General features: G+C 36.7%; 2 long non-coding RNA genes across 3 annotated transcripts in view; one reads left to right on the top strand and one right to left on the bottom strand.

Annotated features, from left to right (window-relative positions):
* LOC111621844 overlaps nucleotides 1–20,389 on the top strand; it is a 64,974-nt gene that overhangs the window by 27,077 nt on the left and 17,508 nt on the right. Inside the window, exon 4 of one of the 2 annotated variants that reach the window (XR_002756135.1) lies at nucleotides 106–1,688. The exons of the other annotated variant lie outside the window; for it this stretch is intronic. This is a non-coding gene — a long non-coding RNA (uncharacterized LOC111621844). Of the gene's footprint in view, nucleotides 1–105; nucleotides 1,689–20,389 lie in introns of those variants that run through there. 2 annotated transcript variants of the gene reach the window in all.
* Nucleotides 1,680–20,389, bottom strand: part of LOC111621845 — a 41,181-nt gene continuing 22,471 nt past the window's right edge. The window contains exons 2-3 of the long non-coding RNA XR_002756137.1: nucleotides 15,515–16,035; nucleotides 1,680–1,982 (exon numbers count right to left, since the gene is read on the bottom strand). This is a non-coding gene — a long non-coding RNA (uncharacterized LOC111621845). The remainder of the gene's footprint in view (nucleotides 1,983–15,514; nucleotides 16,036–20,389) is intronic.

Genomic DNA, 20,389 nt, shown 5'->3' on the forward strand with positions numbered 1-20,389 from the left:
AATAAATACATATATTTTTCTTAGTTAGCTATTAAAAATTCATTTTATATAGTTGTATTTTGTTAAAAATATGTTATTTTCAGTTGAAATTTCCTATGTTTACAGAGATTGTCGCCTTAGAAAGATCAAATCTGAATAATTTTATTAATATGATGGAAGCCTTATTGCTGTAAATAATAAATGAAGCTAGTGCAGTGGGCTCATTTGGAGACTTCGGTTCAATAAGTGCTGGCTCCCTCTTGTGAGAAAAATCTGTAAGATGGAGGAGAGTCCGAAGATGTTTTTTCCCTTTTCCCCCTTCTTCCGACGTTTTAAACTTCAGCACCTCGCCCATTTTCGCCATTTTAAAAGTTTAAAATATTCTAGTCTAACCCGAAACTAATCAGATTAATTTCAAATAATAAAAGCTTTTTGCAGAAAATCGATGGAAGCTTTAAAAAAATAATAAAAACCTTTTAACGATTTTTGAATAGTCTCTAGTTTGATTTATTCGCCAAAAAAGTCAAATTATTGTATAATACGAGCGACGAAAAGTGCACTGTTTAGTTAGTTTACGTTTATCCTCTTTCTCTCTTTTTTTATTAATGTAATTTAGATAGAGTGGATATCAAATATTAAAAAGGATAGACTTTTTAAAAGTATTAAAAATGGATATTTTAATGACGTTTCTATTTATGACGCGAGGGGGTAGTTTGGGCTTTTTTATATATATTTTTTTCGTCTTTCATCTCTGACAAATGACTAAAGCTCGGTTCATAAAAATCTTTTCTTCAGAATCCACCAGGTAATTGCCTTATTGGATGGAGGGGATGATCTCATCTGTGTGCAGGTATCGAGTGAGTAGAAGCAAACATATCCAATGGTTCGAATTATGGCCATACAGTGAGTGGTTCAGTATCCTTAATGTTTCGAACTACGGTTGCAGAAACTTAGGAATAGAACAGTTACCCGTTTTTATTACATGACGGTTCCAACGATAAAAGTGACAGCAGTTCCTGCGTTGAAATCCCTGCAGTTAGTTCTCTGATAGGCAACGATTATTGTCTAGAAATCTATTCAATCTTTACTGTTTTTACCGAATTATATTTTATATCTTTCTATATGATATATATATATAAATATATTTTATTATTACAGTCATTTTACGTATTGGATTGCTTAATTTTCGCCGTTTCTAGCTCGAAAGAAAAAAGGATAAATTATTTTTTATCCTCCCTCTTTATCCATTTTTTAAGAAATAATTACGATCTCATCTGCCTAACAATAAATTCGCAAATTAAACAAAACATTTTCTTCCTGACCAGATAAAAAGACTACTACTTATTTCGTCATAATCCTCTGCCACTATTTTTTTATAACTACCTCTTCATTGCCTAACCTTGTACTTATAGTGCCTCTTGACAAATTGCCAATTGATGAAATTGGCCAGGGAGCAGAGATGCCAATTATGTTTTATGGGTTCCTGACTACGACCACTTTTCGTCTTTTGATTTCAAACTTCTTTAATGATGTCCGGAAGGTTAGTGGGAATCACCAACACCCAAAATGACAATGTCAACAAATACATCTTATTTCTATCATAATTGTGTGTATTTATATAATATATAGACAGATATAACGGTGTATATGTTTATTTTTAATCCAATTTTTCATCTCGTTCATTAGTAAACTGTTTTATTAATCAAAATCGGCTGATAAACTGTGTGTAATTTACTGATAAAACGGACCAGATGGTTATCTTTAAATTCATTTTAATAATAGAATATTTTTAAATTTACAAGAAAATATCTTGAGATATTTTTATAGATAGCTAGAAGAGTACGAACTAACATTACACAGATATAGAAGGTCCCTGGGCAGTGTAACCTGGCCACACCTTCAGCTTGCACTTCAACGTATAGACGTTTTGTCACTGTTGGTTGTAAATTATGTCATAAGCTAAACCTTCCTATTTTACACTCAGCTTGCCCGTTACTGGAAACCTGCAGGGAGAAAGAGAAAACGTAAGATTTACAACAGCTATACCTAAAAGACTGACAACAGGGAATGGAATATCTCAAAACAACGGGGAAGATTTTCTTAGAATCGATTCTTAGATAGTTTTAACAACTTTCGGGCGCCGTATCGAAAGCATTTATTTTAAACACTCTCCAACTAAAATAACTTTGTTGTCGTTTTAAAATTCCTTCAATTTAGCGTTATAAGCGGGGGAAAAATAATAATAAAAAGAAAAAAGAAAAGTTTTGTTCCTTGGTTAGAGGAGTAATGTTTAAACTTTAACTATCGATAGGGCAAACAAACATTTTGTTTAGTTTAAAAAGCCGAGTTTAGCAGATTGCACCGTCTAAAGCAGGGTAGGTCCAATCACCAGAAAAGAACCCACAAATCATTAAAGATAATGATCCAAGTGGAGAAATAGCACTGTTCCAGACATTCTTTGTTGATGTTTTCGACCGAAGGATTACGCGTTTCTATTTAAGGAGAAAGAGAAGAGAAAGTCAAGAAAAGAAAAAAAAATTCGATATTTTCCTCCACTAATCATTTTTAATATTTATAATAATTTTTCCACTTTTGTAACAGATTAATGGAGCCATTAAGCGGGGGATTTGGCGGAGAGAAAAAAGTAAAAGGCGGTAAGATAAGAGAAAAATCTCATAGAGGAGCGTCAGCTTAAATCCTTATTGAGAAAGCTGAATGAACATGGCGGTGGTTCCCTTAAGAGGACCTTCGGGTGGCTTTAGTAAGTATTGAGTCCTCACCACCATATGTTGCTATTTCACACTTGATTAACACTAAAACCTGACTGAAATACAGACAGAAGCGTCACAATACACGCTCGCCGGCGATATTTTTTACAACTGCACAACAAAGCTAGTGGAAAAAATTACTAGAGCAGCCGACATAGAAGGTACAATAGCATCGATGTACGGTAGATCCGAGAAAGGAAGGATGTTTTGTTTAACAAACAGTCGGAGAGATAATCCGTTCAGCTCGGAAGACTTCCAATACCAGTCGATATCTGCGATAGGATGGAAAATCCTCAAAAGATGACCGTTTCTACATCCCACAAATGAGAAGTGTAGCATTTCCCATTTGCCTTCCCTACATCTGTCAGTTAACAATGAACCTTTCAGCATATTCAATATTATTGCATTCTACTTGTTCCGAATACGGTAAATATGTTGCTTAAGATCCAGCTGCCCATCCCATACATACTTAATTCGCTATTTAAATTATGACCCAAGGAACTTATACGAGTATAAATAGCAAAAACACAAAAGGACTTTGTAAAGCAACGTAAACGAGTCTCTTTTCTGGTAAAATAAGTTATTTAGACATTTCTATTCTGATAGGAGAGGACGAGTTTGTCAATTGCTAGTTTACTTGTCAAAGGACAAAGAAGGCGAGTTTAAGGAGAAGTAAGGAACGTTCCATTCAATGTATTTATCCAAACTGTTTTGTTCATCTCGAGTAAACACGCACTAACCCTTTAGTGAGCCATAAAGCAATTGCCCAGTTGCTCTTCAAAAATAAAAACAACTTTCTTTTCTTTGACCATTTCACCTTAATTGAGACGAAAAACTGTAATAAATCGTGTAGAACAACGCTAATTTATCAGATATATAAGAAGGCCTTCAGGCCATTTGCAGCCGCCATCGACCAAATAAATAAAGATATCGACTGATTAAGAACAGAAAGAAGCAAAATTGCTGTTTATCAATCTACAGTAATTAACTTTGCCTCTACAGACAACAACTCCCTCTGCTGTTTAACTCAAGAACTAATTCGGTAGAGCAACTTCTACTTTTAGTCTAAGGGATTTATTAAATTGAATAGGAATAATACGGTCGAGTTTATAAAAGTCATGTTTTTTAATTAAAAAAAATATATAAGAGGGAGGAAGAGGTCAAAGTAAAAATAAAGGTGAAAAAATTTGTTATTATATGAGTTTTGTTAGTTCTTAGTTGACATTGATAAATGTTTCAATTTACTGAACTCACTAATCAAGATTGAAAAAAGGGACAGATCAAATTAGAAATACTTCAACGAATCCCCAAAGACTGTACAATTTTTCTTTGATATCTGTACCACACTAAACGTTTTTATCTGTTGGATTCTTTTTTCACTTCTATCTCTCTCTCTCTCTCTCTCTCTCTCTCTCTCGCTCCTCCTTTCGATATTTTCCTTGCAAATAAATTAGAATGTCTTACGACAGTTTTTACATTTCTTTGTCAAATAAGTTATGTTCTTAAGTTTTGGTTAGATTTGCGCCTAATTTTCTGACTAATAGCCGAAGGAAAGGAAAGAAAGAAAGAAAAAAAAAAATCTCGCCTTTTATTAATTTAATTCCTATCAAAATGTATGGAGACAAGAGAGATACATCTTTGTAACCAACTCGTTCGATATTCTACATTTATACAATTTATTGACATAGTTAAATTAAACAAAGTTTTAATAAAGCCTAGCTCGAGAAATATTTATTTATTTTATTTTTTATTTTCATTTAATTCCGATCAAAATTCAACGGAAGATGCATTTCAATTCCGTTTTAAAGTAACTCGTTTCGATGTTTACAGTCGTGTACTTACTCTATCGATGTTTATATTTAAATTAAACTCGTTGATAGTTAGTCTACTCTCAGAAACGTTTATACATTTTTTTTCCCTTCTCTTTTTTTTTTTTTTTTTTAAAGAAGGAACAGACAGTGAGCATTGCCGGCGGTGTTAATTAAAAAAATTTCAGACCATAGACTAACTACATAGTTTTTTTTTTTTTTTTTAAAGAAGAATTAAAATAGTAGAGGCTATATCGAAGTATTAAGCATCCATAAAATTCCAGCTACTAACTTAATTTCTATAAAACTCCAGGAATTTATTAAATATCTACAATACAGTAAACTGTTCAGTAGCTATTCAGTAAACAGTTGTTCTAATAGATAACGTGTTAAATATATTTTATCGTTTTTAATATTAATTTTAAAGCTTTTTATGAGGGGGGAAAAAGTGTTTAAAAATAAAATATTTCTCTTTAATATTATAATTTATATATTAAATAAACAAGAATGCTTTACATGTGTACAGTTAAATGCTTACTACGACTAGTTTATAGATAAAATGTAATGTAAAACTATATTTAGCCTTAAGTTCTAACTTTATTTACGGAATTTTTATGCTATAAAACTGTCTAAATCTTTATAATTAATTATCCTAAAGAATTTCGAATTGCTTAATTTAATTTTATATAGGACTTAAAATGAATTCGGAGTAGTTTTTTTTTTCCTTTTCCTCGTTACAATACGCAGTGACGAATTGTAATAGACGCAGGCCTCCAAGCAGTTAAAATTAATACTGAACAAGGCCTAAATTTAGTCATAGATCTTCGTCCCGGTGCCAACTTTGTTTATGCTTTTTTCTTTTTGTAGACAAGGAATGTTTAAATAGATCTGGTTATTATTGTGACTAATGTCTGTAACAAAAATCACTATTGTTGCGCGTGCAACTTTGTATTTAAATTCATTAGACTACGTCACAAATATTCACCCCACTCGTCAATGTATTATAAATTAGTAAGTTCATAAAAACAAATGAGTGTGTGAAGAATTAAAATTAATACTTCGTTCTGCTTCTGGCTTTGTTTATATATTTCCGTAAAAAATAATACATATATATATATTTAAATGTTAATGCACGCTCGACCTATAATTAGCATTAATTATTGGCTGTCATGCGTTTCGCAGAAAGAATATTGCAATCTTGTTAATTAGATTAATAAATAAAAAGAAATGCAACGAGTTTTTCTGCAAGATATTGTCAGTAAACGCATATTTACGAGACAGAATGCTTATAAATCGAGAGGATGTGGGAATAAAATGCCAATTTTTTATGTTAATTATGGTTTTAAATTTTGAAATCGTTTAGAGCCAATAGCCAGAACGCAGCTTGACGCATGATCCAGTAGAAATGACTTAAAATCCTATAATTTCTTCCAATTTCTGCATAGTAAAATCTCGAAGCGTAATGCAACTGGCCAAAAAGGGGTTAAGATATGCAAAGTAAATACGCAGTTTTCCCATTTTCCGGTAATATCTACGTCTCTCGGATTCTAATATCATTAATTGTCTTGGGTAAGAGCGGACGGAGGGTAGAAGAAAAAAAAAACTATAAATCAATTTTTCTTGGAAAAACTTCCAACTACACCTTTCTTCCCATTTCTGAATGGCAACATTAAAGTATTATATAGAGTTTTCTTTTTTCCTCTTCGTTCGGTTATTCTCTTCCCTCGCAATTTGCTACAGGATGACGGCGACAATTTGCATAGAGCCCACCAGCTGGGGTCATCTCTGTAATGCAACCTGGTAAATATGCAAAGTTTATTCATCTATCTAAGCTAGAACGGAGGGTTGAAAGTATACCTAGCTCCATAGTGATATCAAGAAATCCAATTACTAAAGAGACTCCGTCTAATACTCAGTATTACGATAATCGGTGAACCCGACTGAGATATGAATATAGGAACAGGAGGACAGAACGAATGATTTGTTGACGCCCCAGCTATCAATATATGCACACGGTCTAGCAAAATGCTTCTCTATCCTCTTGTGACTGGCTTGTTTTTCTTATTTTTTTCTGCTCTTCTCCTTCTTTCTTGCCTTTTCATTCGCGCCACACCTTCTTGATTGGATCTCGACAATGTCGGAAGCACACAACGGCTTCCCACCAATCCGACCGATTGGGACAACTGTCATAAAGAGATACGGGGTGCCACGGTGTCACGCATTGAAAAATTAGTCCATTTATGGCCAACCCTGGGAGGAGCATTGTCCACGGGTCGTACAATAGAAGACGGGGAGGACACTCTAATGGTAGAGATGGGCAAAATTAATCAGCACAACACCCACCTGCTCCGAATATCTTGTTGTCCAGGAACAGCAGGCGTTGAAAAGCTGCCAAGTTTGCCATTCATTCGCTTCTGAATGACGACATGTCGCTCTGTCTATTACCAAACCGATCTGGAAGATCAGTTCTGGGTGACCTCTCACCTCTCTCTCCCTCGCCGGCGCTATTTGTGATGAGACTAACTCGCTAACTGAAAATAGAAATTAAACAACGCATTCATTTAATAAGATAATTTCCCAATATAACGCAACATAGAATTTATCTCTAGATTTATTTTTCGACGTAGACACAATAAAAACAATCAAATTTGATAAACTTAGATTCGGTCTTATTAAATTACAACAATTCGTTACGTGGAGCGTAAGTTTAGTTTGGACTTTGTCAAAGATTTCAGTTTAGAGAAACCCAATCGACATGGAATAAATGCAGCTGTTAGCATCGTGTTACCCATAATTGAGAGCCGGGATCTAGTTAAGACCGGAGAATTGCTGCAGAGAGTGCAGCTTCATAATAATCAAATAATTAAGAAGAGGGATTTAGAGCTTCGAATTCGTGCGACAAGTGATTTAAAACCCGTGTTTCTAATTGTTTGTATTGTAGAGTTCAATATCATTTAAGGGAAACGAAGGAAATGGCGAAGAAAGGCGAAAAAAGGAGACAGACGATGGAATGAAACGCTTAAATAAACGCAGACGATAGAATAAAATCGAACAGAAGATTGAAAGTCACACTGAGCTAGAGAAAATAGAAGTCCAGATATATTCCATTTCCATAGTCTGGACTCGAATGCCACTTTCCAATTTATTTACATGGAAAGCTCTCTTGCCAGCTTCTCGAATTCCCCCAAGACTTTCCTCGAATGATTTAACTCCACAAATCTTATTCATTATTGCATGGATGGGGTGGGATAGGCAGCACCAATAACTTCTAGGTCGTCTCCAGCAGACCATGCCACCCCATCTGGCTGCGAACACCTTTCGACGAAAATCATTTGCAATCATTTCTTCAACGGTGGGTGGATGCGGGTGGAACGTTTTCTCTAGGGAACGGCTCAGCCCTTGTCTTTCCGATATTCCGCTAGGATGAACGCTGAAGTCCCGACAACTCTTCATTAATATTTCATAGAGAACCCGGCCACTCCGATGCAGCACATCCAGAAGATTCGGGTTAAACGCGAGGTCACCAACGGAATGAATAGTCAATCAAATCAATCAATCCAACACCGTCGAATGCCACGGACCGTTGGAGAAGTAAAGGTTTCCGGCACCCACGCGTCTCAATAAACCTTTCTGATGAACTCTTGTTCATCTCTTCCCCTTCATCCACCCCACCAAAGCTTTTTTTAAAAACTTCAGCGATTCTCTATATAGATTTATCTCCTGCCTGTAATGGCCAAAGACTTTTAAGTTTTGTCTTTTCCCCCCCGATAGAGTACAGTGATGAAAAGAAGAAAGCGCTATCGTGTCTCCCAAACGGGCTGTCATGTTATGTATAAAAAGTTGTCGAAACTAGCACCCGAAACGTGTCCGGGATCGGGTACACGACTGCAAAATCTCAGCGAGTGGTAACATGTAAGTTTAAGTGGAAACAAACCTTTGATCAAGCGCTTGTACTTAGAAAAGTTGGCTTTAATTTCGTAGCTTCACACAGAGGGGCGGTGTTGCCGAGCAAAACACAACTCATGTTTCTGGACGAGAGTATTTTAACAAGACCTGGGAGGAGTGATACATTGGCCAGCATCGGGATGTCTACCTTCGTGCAGTACACTCGACAGACCATATGGTATTTTGTAGGATTGGATAGAGTAGCACATACAGCCGGCATTGATGGAAATAAAAGATTGTATGTCTTTTTATACTTGCTAAACCGTAAGACATCTCTTTTTGTAAAGTTATTGCGTAAATATGAAATTCAAACTATCTTTTTTGTGGCACAAAATACTTTATATATATATTATTTATATTTTGAAGAATTCTATGAATATAGAGTAGTTTTGTGAAATGCCGGATTTCCCTAAAGGCCGGTGATAAATGAAAAATAAGGTTTTATTATCCGGAGTGGAGTAAGTTGAGCGCACGAATGTCAGGAAAAGATTTGACGATTTTCTTTCTTTTAAGATATAACTTTTGCAAGATGCCGAAATGCATCTTTCTTCTATGCTTGCTTGCTTATGAAAATAAATGTAACATCGTTTCTCGAAGCAAGAACAAAGCTCTTGCTGTATTTTCGACTTCTCGCTCTTATAATTCAGAGGACCGTTCGAAAGTGTAAATTTAATTAATTAATTACTTCAAAATTTCTTTCTTGCACCATTGATCGAGCCGTTGTTACTCGCTAGAATTTCCTAACCTACCAAGTGTGCTTCTTCCGGCCAAAGGCGTTTTGAGCCTTTTTTAGAGGAAAGTAATTGTTTAAAAGGTAAGCAGACTTTTTCTTGTATAGAATTGGTCTATTTTGTATTCTCCTACACGACTTACAAGTAAAAATAAATGTGTTATAGAGCGCGATGGAGATAATAAGGGCGAGGGATGGTCGAGCATCACGTTTGTTCCACACAAAAACAAACTTTTAATGTTAATCCAGTGGCTTATATGATAAAGAACAAAGCGAAAAGAATAACAAAGAGAGGTGCTAATGCAATCAAAGTGGAAAGACCAGACATTCCCGTTATAAAAACAATCCCCGATTCAGAAAATAGCCGTCGGACTCGGGAGAAGGGCCAAAGCAGAAGAAGATAAGACGTAATGCGCCTTTTTATCTACATATTAGCAGCAGGAGAGATGAGAACCGGCATAATCTGGCCAGATAGCATCTCCACGCATCAACGACAAAATCCCACTTTTTATGCAGGATGCTTTTCACATGTCACCTGTCTTCCATATCGAATATTCAACGCGGCGTGCAGATGTAAGCACCTAGTTGGTCGGAAAATGATTTCGCCCTACAGGTCGTGATAAGGAGGAGACGGGGGACGGAGTCAATCCCTCTTTTTTCTTTCCCCTATACGATATAGAGTGAAGAAATGTGGGAGAAGACCAAGCGTAAAAACTACTGAAGGTCTCAAGTTGATCCGACGCTTCCAATGACAGAATTGACAAGCCATGAATATAAATCCAACGCTGTCAAGTTAAGGTAGCTGGTGATACGTCCGTGGCAAGTGGATATGAAAAAGAGGTTTGCCAGCCAGCCGGCTCGGTCACTAAATATATATGACTGCATTATTTAGAAGAGTGTATTCCTGCTGCGATTCTCTTTGACGTTTGCTGGATTTATATAGAAAATTTCGCGATAAACCAACTCGTCACCGGCATAGAAATATTTGCATAAGTCTTATGCTTTATGCACGTCGATTTTCTTAAGCCCAAGCAATTTTTTGGAGGAGAGGGGCCAACTCTAGTTTCCTTAAATCTCGCCAGAGGGCACAAGAAACTAAGGCGCAACTTATAAATGAAATTTTTTATAACCTAGAAGCATTGTTCCTTTCCATTCTTTCGGTTTATAAGAGACGTAGTATATTTTGAAGCCATCAGACTGGTTGTCCACTCCAAAGTATCCCCAGACATCGAACAGTGGAAAGAAGAAAAAATAAAATAAAATAAGGTAAAAGCTCAACGTCTTCTTTTTACGAAAGACGTACCTTCCGCTATATAATATGCAAATTGTGATCTATGGAAGTAAGGACGATAAATCGTCGACAGAAAGAGTAACTTGTCACTCCATAAAAATCTTCACGTGTCAAACTGATGCTTTTTATTCGCCTACGCGTTCAGGCTGTGAAAAAATTCTTGCAGAGAGAGGAAAAAACAGGAAAAAAAAACATTGATTTGCACACATTAGTCAGTTTTTTTGCTCGATTATTCGCGAATAAAAAGTACTTTTTTTAATAAATACTCTCGCCTTGTGCAAAACAAAAAATTCAATTTAGGAAATTTCATTTGTGAAAATATTTTTGTAATTTAGCATTCAGACAATTTTAAGAGAAGAGAAAAAAAACATCAATATTCATTACTCAACTGCTTTTTTACTTGTGCTTTTTACAGAAGATCGGAACTTTATTGACATGCTGTGTTCTTTCTATTTTCAATCTTCTCGGCTATACTCAAACAATCTGCAGTCTTACCTTTATATTATAAAGGGTTATACTCGGCCGCTTTTGCAGAAGCAATTCAGAAAATGAGACAATCATTTCTCCGAAATGGCTTTTTAAAAGCATTCTCTCTGATGGATGTTATTCCATCAGTTTCATAAGTACTATAACAGTTTTGGTTTTCAATTTTAATTAAAATTTCTCGCTACCCCTTTCTTCCCCTTTTTGACAAAAGTCATTGGCCATACTTTAAAGGAAAAATTGTCTCTATCGTTAAGATATTCAAAACTTATGTCAGCCATTAATTTGCACATGTGTTCGCATCCGATCCGTTTGCTCACCGCTAAGGAGATGTTAGATATGGCCGCATCATTTTTGTAGGAGGATGTTTATGATATTCATTACCGAGAAGTAATCAATAGGAGTGAGTAAAGTGTCGGAAAAATTCCAAAGATCCATCGATAAGTTACCTAAGCCCTAAATCCTTTGTTTGGCAGCAGCGGAGGCCGAACTGCATACAGAGCGTAAAGTACTACAAAGTGGCACTGTCTAACAATGACTGATGGAGTGGTGCATGTTAGTATTCTGATCATGCCGCTATAATTACTTCCAGCGGCTAGCACACAAAGAACGGAAAAACTTTCTAAAACAACTCCAAGACTCCATTTACACGCACCTTTTACTTCTAGGACGAAGCCAACACTTCTAATGAGCAAAACAAGATCCTTAATTAACAGAGTTCGGTTGTCCCTTTTTGATATTCAGATGAATAGGCTGACACATTGACGGAAATGAGGGGTAGAGAATGGAGACATGTTTATGACCGATGATGGGGGGTAGGCGCGGGCGCTGATGAGTTTAAAGGTAATCAGCGTTTCTCCATGGCGTGCAGGCTGTCCGTCACAGATACCGCAGCATATGCCATGCTGACCAATCGCTAGCATTTGACAGTGTTAATAGGTGGTAGGGCGACCGACATGACGTGGCTGGCAACCTCCCAGAAGCTTCTCTCTGTAATGAAAGGCGAACCACCCTGATAGATAGCTGGCGTGGAAACTGCTCTAAGGTAATTCTAATGCTAATGAGGAGCTGTTATTTTCTGGACGGACGCATCTCTTTATGGTGCATCTCATTTGAATCCGAGCTGTTGTAGTCTATAGGTTAGTACTCGCTAGATGTCAAGATGATTTGAATTTCCATGGCACATCTATCTCTCCTGAGGATGAGAAGCGTGAGCATCGCTTCTTTTCAAACCAAATGACTTTAAGACCATCCATTCCGCTTCTTTTCTTTGCCTGTCACACAATATGCTATTGAAATTGCTGATGTCCTACGAGACTCCGCATTCAATCCGAACGAACTTTCTCTTGGTAACTCTGTTCCATCTTTTATTGGTTGCACGAAACAGCAAGCAGAAAAGCGAAAGCGGCGTTAATGAGAAACATTGGGCAAATATGAGCGGTTGGCAGAAACCCCCGGAGCCATCCATTTGTTACGGAATCTAAAGTTTTCTGAGACTAGGAAATGTAGGTAAATATTTGGGTGACGGAAAAGTTTACAAAACTCCAAAAGATGAAGGAAAGAAAGGAAAAAAGCGCCACACAAGATGGAGCGATTGCAATTTATCGTTTGAATGTTACTTCTTTGCCGAGATGTCGTCATCCCACTTTGCTATTCACAAACAGGGTGAAAGTTCACTAGTTTGAATTTCTGTCGACGTCTCTCCTTTTGTCGTCATCTCTTTCACTCTCGATAAAAATATTCCTTCTCCATGAATATAAATATAGCTTTTCCACCATTGGCAATTTTTTCATTTCCTACAACGGGAGAAAAAAGACGTTAAATTTTATAATTTAAAAATGATTTTCACTCCGAAATTCAATTTTATTGCTAGAAATTTATTCCAGATGGCTATTGTCTATCGCAGCGAATTACAAACAAAACCGTGTCTGCTAACAAAAATAAAACTGTTTGGTATCTGTTTAGATGTCCTAAGTAAGTTTGTCCAAATAGTTTTTATTGCTCTGCGAGTAGAAGTGGCGAAGACTTTTTGTACAAAAACTAATTACTTGAGTGATGTCGTGGAAGGCCAAGCCAGTCTCACAATAGAAGACTTTACCTCCAAATATCTCCCTTGCCTCTTTAATTCCACATCTCTCAACAAATCAAATAAGTAGATAGTGTAGTTTTCGATAGATAAAGTTTGCTTTCCCTTTTCTTTTTTACAAAAGACAATAAAGCCCAGCCATTGCGGACCGGCTAATATACAACAACAAAATAAAAAAGAAATGAATGATGAGGCTAGTTTGCCGTTTAGGCAAACAATTTAATAAATTCGCCTCTTGCCCCTTTCTGACACCTCAATATTGTTCGCCAATGTAAATTAGTAGAATCAGAGTGAGAGGGAGTGAATACTCTCTACAGCTTCAGCCACTGAACGATAGAGGAAGGGCATTACGGTAGATAATATGGAAATGCACTCTGTAAAGCTGTCACGCGCCAGCGATGTAATACGCCGGAGCAAATCCCCCAATCATAATTTATATGCATAATCTCCTACGATGATGTCAAGGCTCTCATTACCGAGAACAACCACTAGGGAGATAGCTGTAATCCGGGTGTGTTACATCCAGACTGCATGCTTTGCCTGATCAAGGCTACAATGAGAAACTTTGACAGATGTCTCTTCTTTCTCGTGTCTCGCCGGTGATGGTGTTGTCTTCCGTTCTATCCACTCCACGCATCCATAACCATCTTCGGAAAATGGAGAGATGAAGTCAAATGAGTTGGGAGGGGTGCGATGCTCATCGCATCTTTTCTGGCAATTAAGTAAAGAAAATCACTAGCAGAAGAAATTTCTTCAGGTAATAAATGAATTTGACAGCGCAAAGCTTTAATTAAAATTTATAAAATTAAAAGCAAACCTCCATTACAAGAAGAAAATGTCGGCTTTAAAAATTAATATATGCGTCGGGTTCTATCTTAATAATTTCGATAACGTTTAAAAAGGATTTAGTAGAAGGCGGCATCCTGTTTAAAGGAAACATTTTCTCTCTACTGCAACCAGTAAAGCGCTCGGTAAGAATAACATTCCTCCAGGGACAAAGAGATGTTAGGATATTTGCATTCCCTAATCGTTTTTAATCTCCAACGTGTTTAGCAAAACACCCTTTGCAAGGCAATAATCTCAAATTCCAACTTCATTTGACAAACAGCACTGGCTCAAGGGTGTACTTAGAAAAGAAAAGAGAAAATAAAAAAATAAGAGATACAAACCAGAAAAGAAAACTCTCCATCTAATCAACCGTATTGAAAAGTGTTGGAAAAACAAGTTGTCTAAATCTTTCTTCAAATTGTTTAACATCAGCACTGACTAAGTGATGAGTGTTGCCGGCGAAAATATATAAGAATCGAGTGGAGATATCTTGTTGACACACTCGAACTGAAGCGAGCCCCAAGGCTATACTGTGCTGCTATAAGAGAAACCGTTCCATCGATTTGAATACAGACACTATGCAAATATCCAGCACTTTAGGTGAGCGACGATCAAAGCATGGATTTACATTTGAAGAATGTCGTTCAATGCTTACTATGAAATGTTGGCACCTCTTTACTGATTAAATTATTGAACTTGCCGCCTGAAATCTTCGACCACAAAAGGTGAAGAGGAAGTAAAAGCGTTTGATGTTATTTGAGTGAAGAGAAAGTTCGGATGGAGAATTTCAACTAAGCTTCATTGAATAAAGGAGCAAAACAAATTTCAAAAATGATTCCCCCGTATGAAAGTTGATATACCTTTAAGAGATTGAGATTTCTCTTCCTTCTCTGTCGGCTCGCACAAACCTTAGCTTATAAATGACTCATTTATATACAAATTCACCTTATTTTCGATAGGTGTTGGCTTTCCAATTAAGCACGCCTGATATGCAAGGAAGCGTGATTTACAGGCTGAATTATAAATTTAAATGATTTAATTATAATTAATTTAGTTAATTAAAAAGTGTTGGCTAAATTCCTTATTCTGTGATTTAAATACGTGTATATATTTTCGTAAACAGTATAAATAACGCGAGTAAACAGCGATAAGCAAACAGAAAGCCAAGCATATATCAACAGCTTTATAGTCTGACGAAAATGATGGAAAATTGCGATTGTTGGGGAGACGAAATACGTTTCATTCGGAACAATATATTGATTTATACTGTTTAGCATAGTAAAACAAGTGGACATATTGACTGGATACAAAGTTGGGTGCATTTTTCTTTTCAATGATAGAAAAACAAAACTAAAGAAAACAGCAAATATTTGTTGAGTTGCAGAAATGTTTGACGTTGAAACAGCAAACGCACAAACGTCAAAGTCAAACAAGGCCTTTCTTTATTAGGAAACTTTGTTTTGTTGTTTTCCTTCTCTTGGTTGAATCTTCTTTTATTGATGGTTTTTAATAGACAATGACTAATTTATTTTAATCATTAAAGACCTGATTACTTTTAAAATAGTAAAACATTTCAACTTCTGCTTTTATACTAACCTTCGACATGTTTTTCGAATTTGTAGAAACAAGAAAGTATATAGACATTCTTATTGTGGATAGGTCATTCCGTTCCAGTAACCTCCGAGACAGTCCATTCTGCTTTCTACAATATCTTTAAGTATGAAAGACGTCGAGAGATAGAACTATACCATATATAAATGTCCCAACTGGTCCATATATATCTTAGATCACGGATACTGCCGAATGACCTTCTGACTGTAGGTGCTGCTGTGACATCTCCCAGTGGGTAGGTGAGCGAGACGTAGACAGTGGACGGTTGTATCTCCAGGGAGCTGTTCATCTCGGACCACCTGTCAGGGCTGGATGCCGTGACCCTGGATGTGGGAAAATTGCCCTGATGCCAAAGCCATGTCAGCGAAAATGACACTCAGCCTGGCCACCTGCAGAGATAGACGAGGCTTTCAGCTTTACAATCCGACACAGCTATCTGTCTGTGATTAGACCAGATTTCACCATTACGCTATGTTGTTACGGCTATATAACGGCAAGAAACCATTCTATCAAATAGAAAAAATAATAATAATAATCAATTTTTAAATCACCATTATGATTAATAAAAACTTTAATATATATTTAAAATTAAAATTTATAATTTCTCTGTATTTTTATAATTAAATAATAAAGCGCAATTAATCCAAAGTAGTTAAGATTGTTGTAGAGTAGGTTACGTCGTTATTTTCTTCACCACTGCAAACCTTAGAGATTTATACTCACACCTTCAGTACGAGATGAGTGAGCTCCATTTTCTCGAGCTGCCGTTGAAACGTTGCTGGTCCATACTGCCAAAAGTCTGTGTCTAAGACCTCTCGGGACTACTAATGGAAGAACAACCGACGTTTGGATCCCGAAGCAAACTATACCAGAGAGAGATGTAATAGCTTCATTCAACAATCAATCCAGCTTTGAGTCTCGGGATAGTGCGTGAAACAGCATAGACTGCAGATAATCTAACTTATTATGTTTGTTTACTTTCAATACTCTGTGCCCATCTGCCGCCACTTCTCCACTGGCGCGAAAGAAACATTCCTTTCTTAAAAACACATGTTGCAGTCGAAAGAAGGCTACTAGCAATCACAACACTGTTGATTGAATAGGGAAAAAGTATACCCCATAGGTATAATTGCGATGTTGTAATGCAGCGGTGAATGGTTACGTGGGGACTCGAAGTTCCCTCATCTGGTCGACTGACACTACTTAACCTCCCACCTCATTGACCATTTCGGATCACTCTTTGGCGATTGAGATGAGAGTTGGGCAAGTTGATATCTCCAGAGAATTTACAGAAATAACGCGTTTAATTTTTATTTTCTTTTTGACCACATTCCTGCTTTCCTGCATTAATTACAAATGTCTGTCATTTTTTAACGATTTCTAAAGCCCTCGGATGTTTGTAATTATAGTCATTTTGTGAATCGAAGGAAGAGATAAAAATAGCAAGCCGTGCAATAATGATATTGGGAAGTTTTCTAGATATATGATAACAAATGGGATATTTTTCCTAAACGATATAATCCACTTTACAAGAAATAAAATCTGATGTTCGACCGCGCAATTTTGGCCCCTCATAACGTAAATTTGGCATAAAACGACCGGACGAGATGGCAAAGTCTGTGATTAATGTCGGAGAGAGAAGATGACAAAATTTCGACCGCTCGCAAACGAAATTTGTAGACTAAAGAAAGTGGACAGGGCGACGATGAAAGGAGCGGTCACGATGACTCAGGAAGGTATTACTTGTGCGATGAAATAAAACGTCTATTAGAGTTTTTATTTTCTTTTGTGAATGATGGCGTTGTGGAAATTCCCGAAACTTCTCAGACAGCCAGTAGGGAGGTTGATTGATGGTAGGGAACGCCACACACCAACTATAGAAGGCAAGAAATAGGAGACAGTGCACCGTTGGAGAGATATGTTTCTGATAGGGAGACTCAGAGACCCAAAAATGTCATAGAGAAAAACACATCAAGAGCTATAACAAAAGGCTAGATCGACATGTATCGCTGACTACCATCCATTCCCAATGAAAGACAAGGAGAGAGAAAAAAGAACTTTGTGAACCAGACAAGAAAGAGGTGTGTTACAGAGACGTGTCCAAGTCGATGGCACGATGTCGAGACTTAGGTCATCAGACACGTGCGAAACATTGCCACTTGTCTTTCTTTTCCTTCTGGCCTTTATCAGGCTCGTTCTGTACTTGTCAGAGTTCGAATTCTGCAGAATGTTCCAAACCAGAAATATTTACCCGGCCATGTTCGTAAGACGTCCTACGGGAGTTTCGAAAACTTGAAAATCCAAACTTCCTAAAGTCCAATAAAATTCTTAACGTTAAATAATAAATGTTTCAAATATTATTCTGGTCTAGTAGAATTTATATTTTATTTATATCAGCAATAATAATAATTGTGATTTATCAATAAAATCGATACGAGTACGCTATACAGTAACGCTCGGAGTGGTTTCACCTTAAGACAACGGTATTTTGCGGTGAAGTAAGCCCACAGGACAAATACTGGGCATGAGCGTGAAGACTAAAGATTATGTACAATGGGACAAACGTTCGATTGATCCTTTCTGTTAAATCGACTGCACTTGAAACCGTTCCTGTTACAAAGGCTACCTTGTTATTTTTCCAGATACAATACTTAAAAAAAGGAAAAAAGAAGAAGGCTCTTCGTTTTATCCATCTCTCTCTATTAAAATTAAGCAAAGGCAGCCTTTTTAATTTTACAAAAGAGGATAAATAATGTAGTCTGGGCTTTAATGGAAGAGTAGAAAACTTATTATAAATTCAAACCCATAAGAAGCATCAATTTGCCTCCGTTCATTACCGAAGATTAGTATTGTCGAGGTCGATGACCTTTTCCAAATGAAGCCACCCGAAATAAGCGACAAAAGATGACACTCAGCAACGACTAGTGCTGGTCATTGTCAAATTTAGCACGTCTCCATAATCCCAATTAACAGAGACTGATACGACGCTTTTGTCCCGCTGTCTCAACCAACGGCTGCTTTTGTCTTCGCCTCTCCCCCTTTCGTCCCCTCGGCACCACGTGACTAGAATGTGATAACTTATTGATAACGGAATTGTCATCTCGACCAGGTGAAGAGAAAAGAAAGATATCGTTAGAGAGAAACAAAGATAGCCGAGAGAATCAATACCTTTTATATAATTATCAAGCAAAACTGGCAAAAGACGAATATTAAGCAGGAAAAGTGTGTATGTTGGAGCGTATCGACGAGCGAGCTTTGTTTAATTTCCTAGTTCAGGCCGTTTGGGTTGGGAGCCGCTATTGGTCATCTGGTGGTCACTCACAACCGGCAGAATGTCCCTTTACCGAGAAAGACTTGCCTTTAGCTGTCAGACGGCTATTGTATCGAAGCGGGACTCTGTTCCTGATGGAATGTCCTTCATCGCTCACTATTGGCCGATCTCTGATAGGTTGTAGCCGTTATTGGAGAGAATGGCGAGAAATAAATGTCTCCAGGGACGCTTAAATAAATGGATAAGATAGAGAGGTGAAATTAGATAGCGTAGACCTACAGTTCAGCTTCCTAATATCAAATGTAACGAATTCTCCAGGGATTGACTCATTAAAGCATTTTTCAGCTCCGCGTGCTCGTTAGAAAAGTTGTTCATCTAGATATACAGAAAGGTAGCAAATTTATTTATTATATACCGACTTCTTTTTTCTCTTATTTTTTCTCTTCTCCCTCTGCCAGAAAAGAAAAGAAAGTAAACGAATCTTAAATTTTCTTTTCCAATCCTCCTCTCTCTCCTTAAAAATAAGTTCAATTCGAAAAGCAAAAGTTCTTTGGGAGACTGAACAGAGAGATGCCACACTATTGGCTTTCAAACCAAGCCAATCAATACTTTATCCCCTAGCAGCGGTGTATTCTGTAAAACTAATGCTTTCTTTAAACAGGTTCAATATCCTCACCTCCAGTGAAATTACCGCCCAATGTTGGTTCTTGAGAGCGCAGGGACAAGCCCAGATCAATCACATATAAGCAAAATGCACGTTAGATCAACATCCTGCGGGACTTTCCAGATATCTTCTACTTTTCACTTAAATTGCAGAAAATCTGCCAAGGCTTGTTTTCACACACTAAGGAATTCTTTCATCCATTTGACTAAATTCTCTAACGGCATTAAAAAGATGCAGCCTGCATCATCCTGCTCCAATCTTTCGTCACGTCACATAAAAGTAATTTTCGTTAATTTGTTGAAAGAGTCTGAATTTTTAAAACTAGAAAACCGAAGAGCAATTTTCAAAATAAATAAAATAAGATAAACAACTTTATTTTTACATAACTCGACATTTATTCGTTTTTTAAAGCGGCGTATCTATACCCCGGATACAAGCAAATATAATTTTTTTAATGGTTATAAATAAATATAGCCGACAAACAAAAGAAACATTCAGTTAGTATATATAGTTCTTAGCATCATAACAAGCAACTCTATACTTATTTAGATTTTTAAATCCGGAAATGGGTTATAACAGTAATTTGTGGTGTTGGGTACCCCCAGCGAGAATGCCACAGATGTTGATGTGCCAAAATCATCTTATGTATGGCATTCTATTCATATGCCGTGCAATAGGATACTAAATATAGTAAGTCAGCACACAATAAGACGACAAACACTTTTGTGTCATTAGAACTACACCTACAGTAAAGCTAACATCTATTTTAAGTTTATAAAGAAAGTAACTAATTTCGCGCCTAATGAATTTTTGAAGAGTTTAGCATTAAATCAATATAAGTTTCTATTATTTAAGAGGAATAAGGATGCCTCTGTTCGGTTATTTTGCCATGGATAAACTGTTAGATGGTGTAGAACTAGTAAAA

The sequence above is a fragment of the Centruroides sculpturatus genome, unplaced genomic scaffold, assembly GCF_000671375.1.
Source record: "Centruroides sculpturatus isolate CEXI.00-Female unplaced genomic scaffold, Cexi_2.0 scaffold327, whole genome shotgun sequence".
Classification (NCBI taxonomy): domain Eukaryota; kingdom Metazoa; phylum Arthropoda; class Arachnida; order Scorpiones; family Buthidae; genus Centruroides; species Centruroides sculpturatus.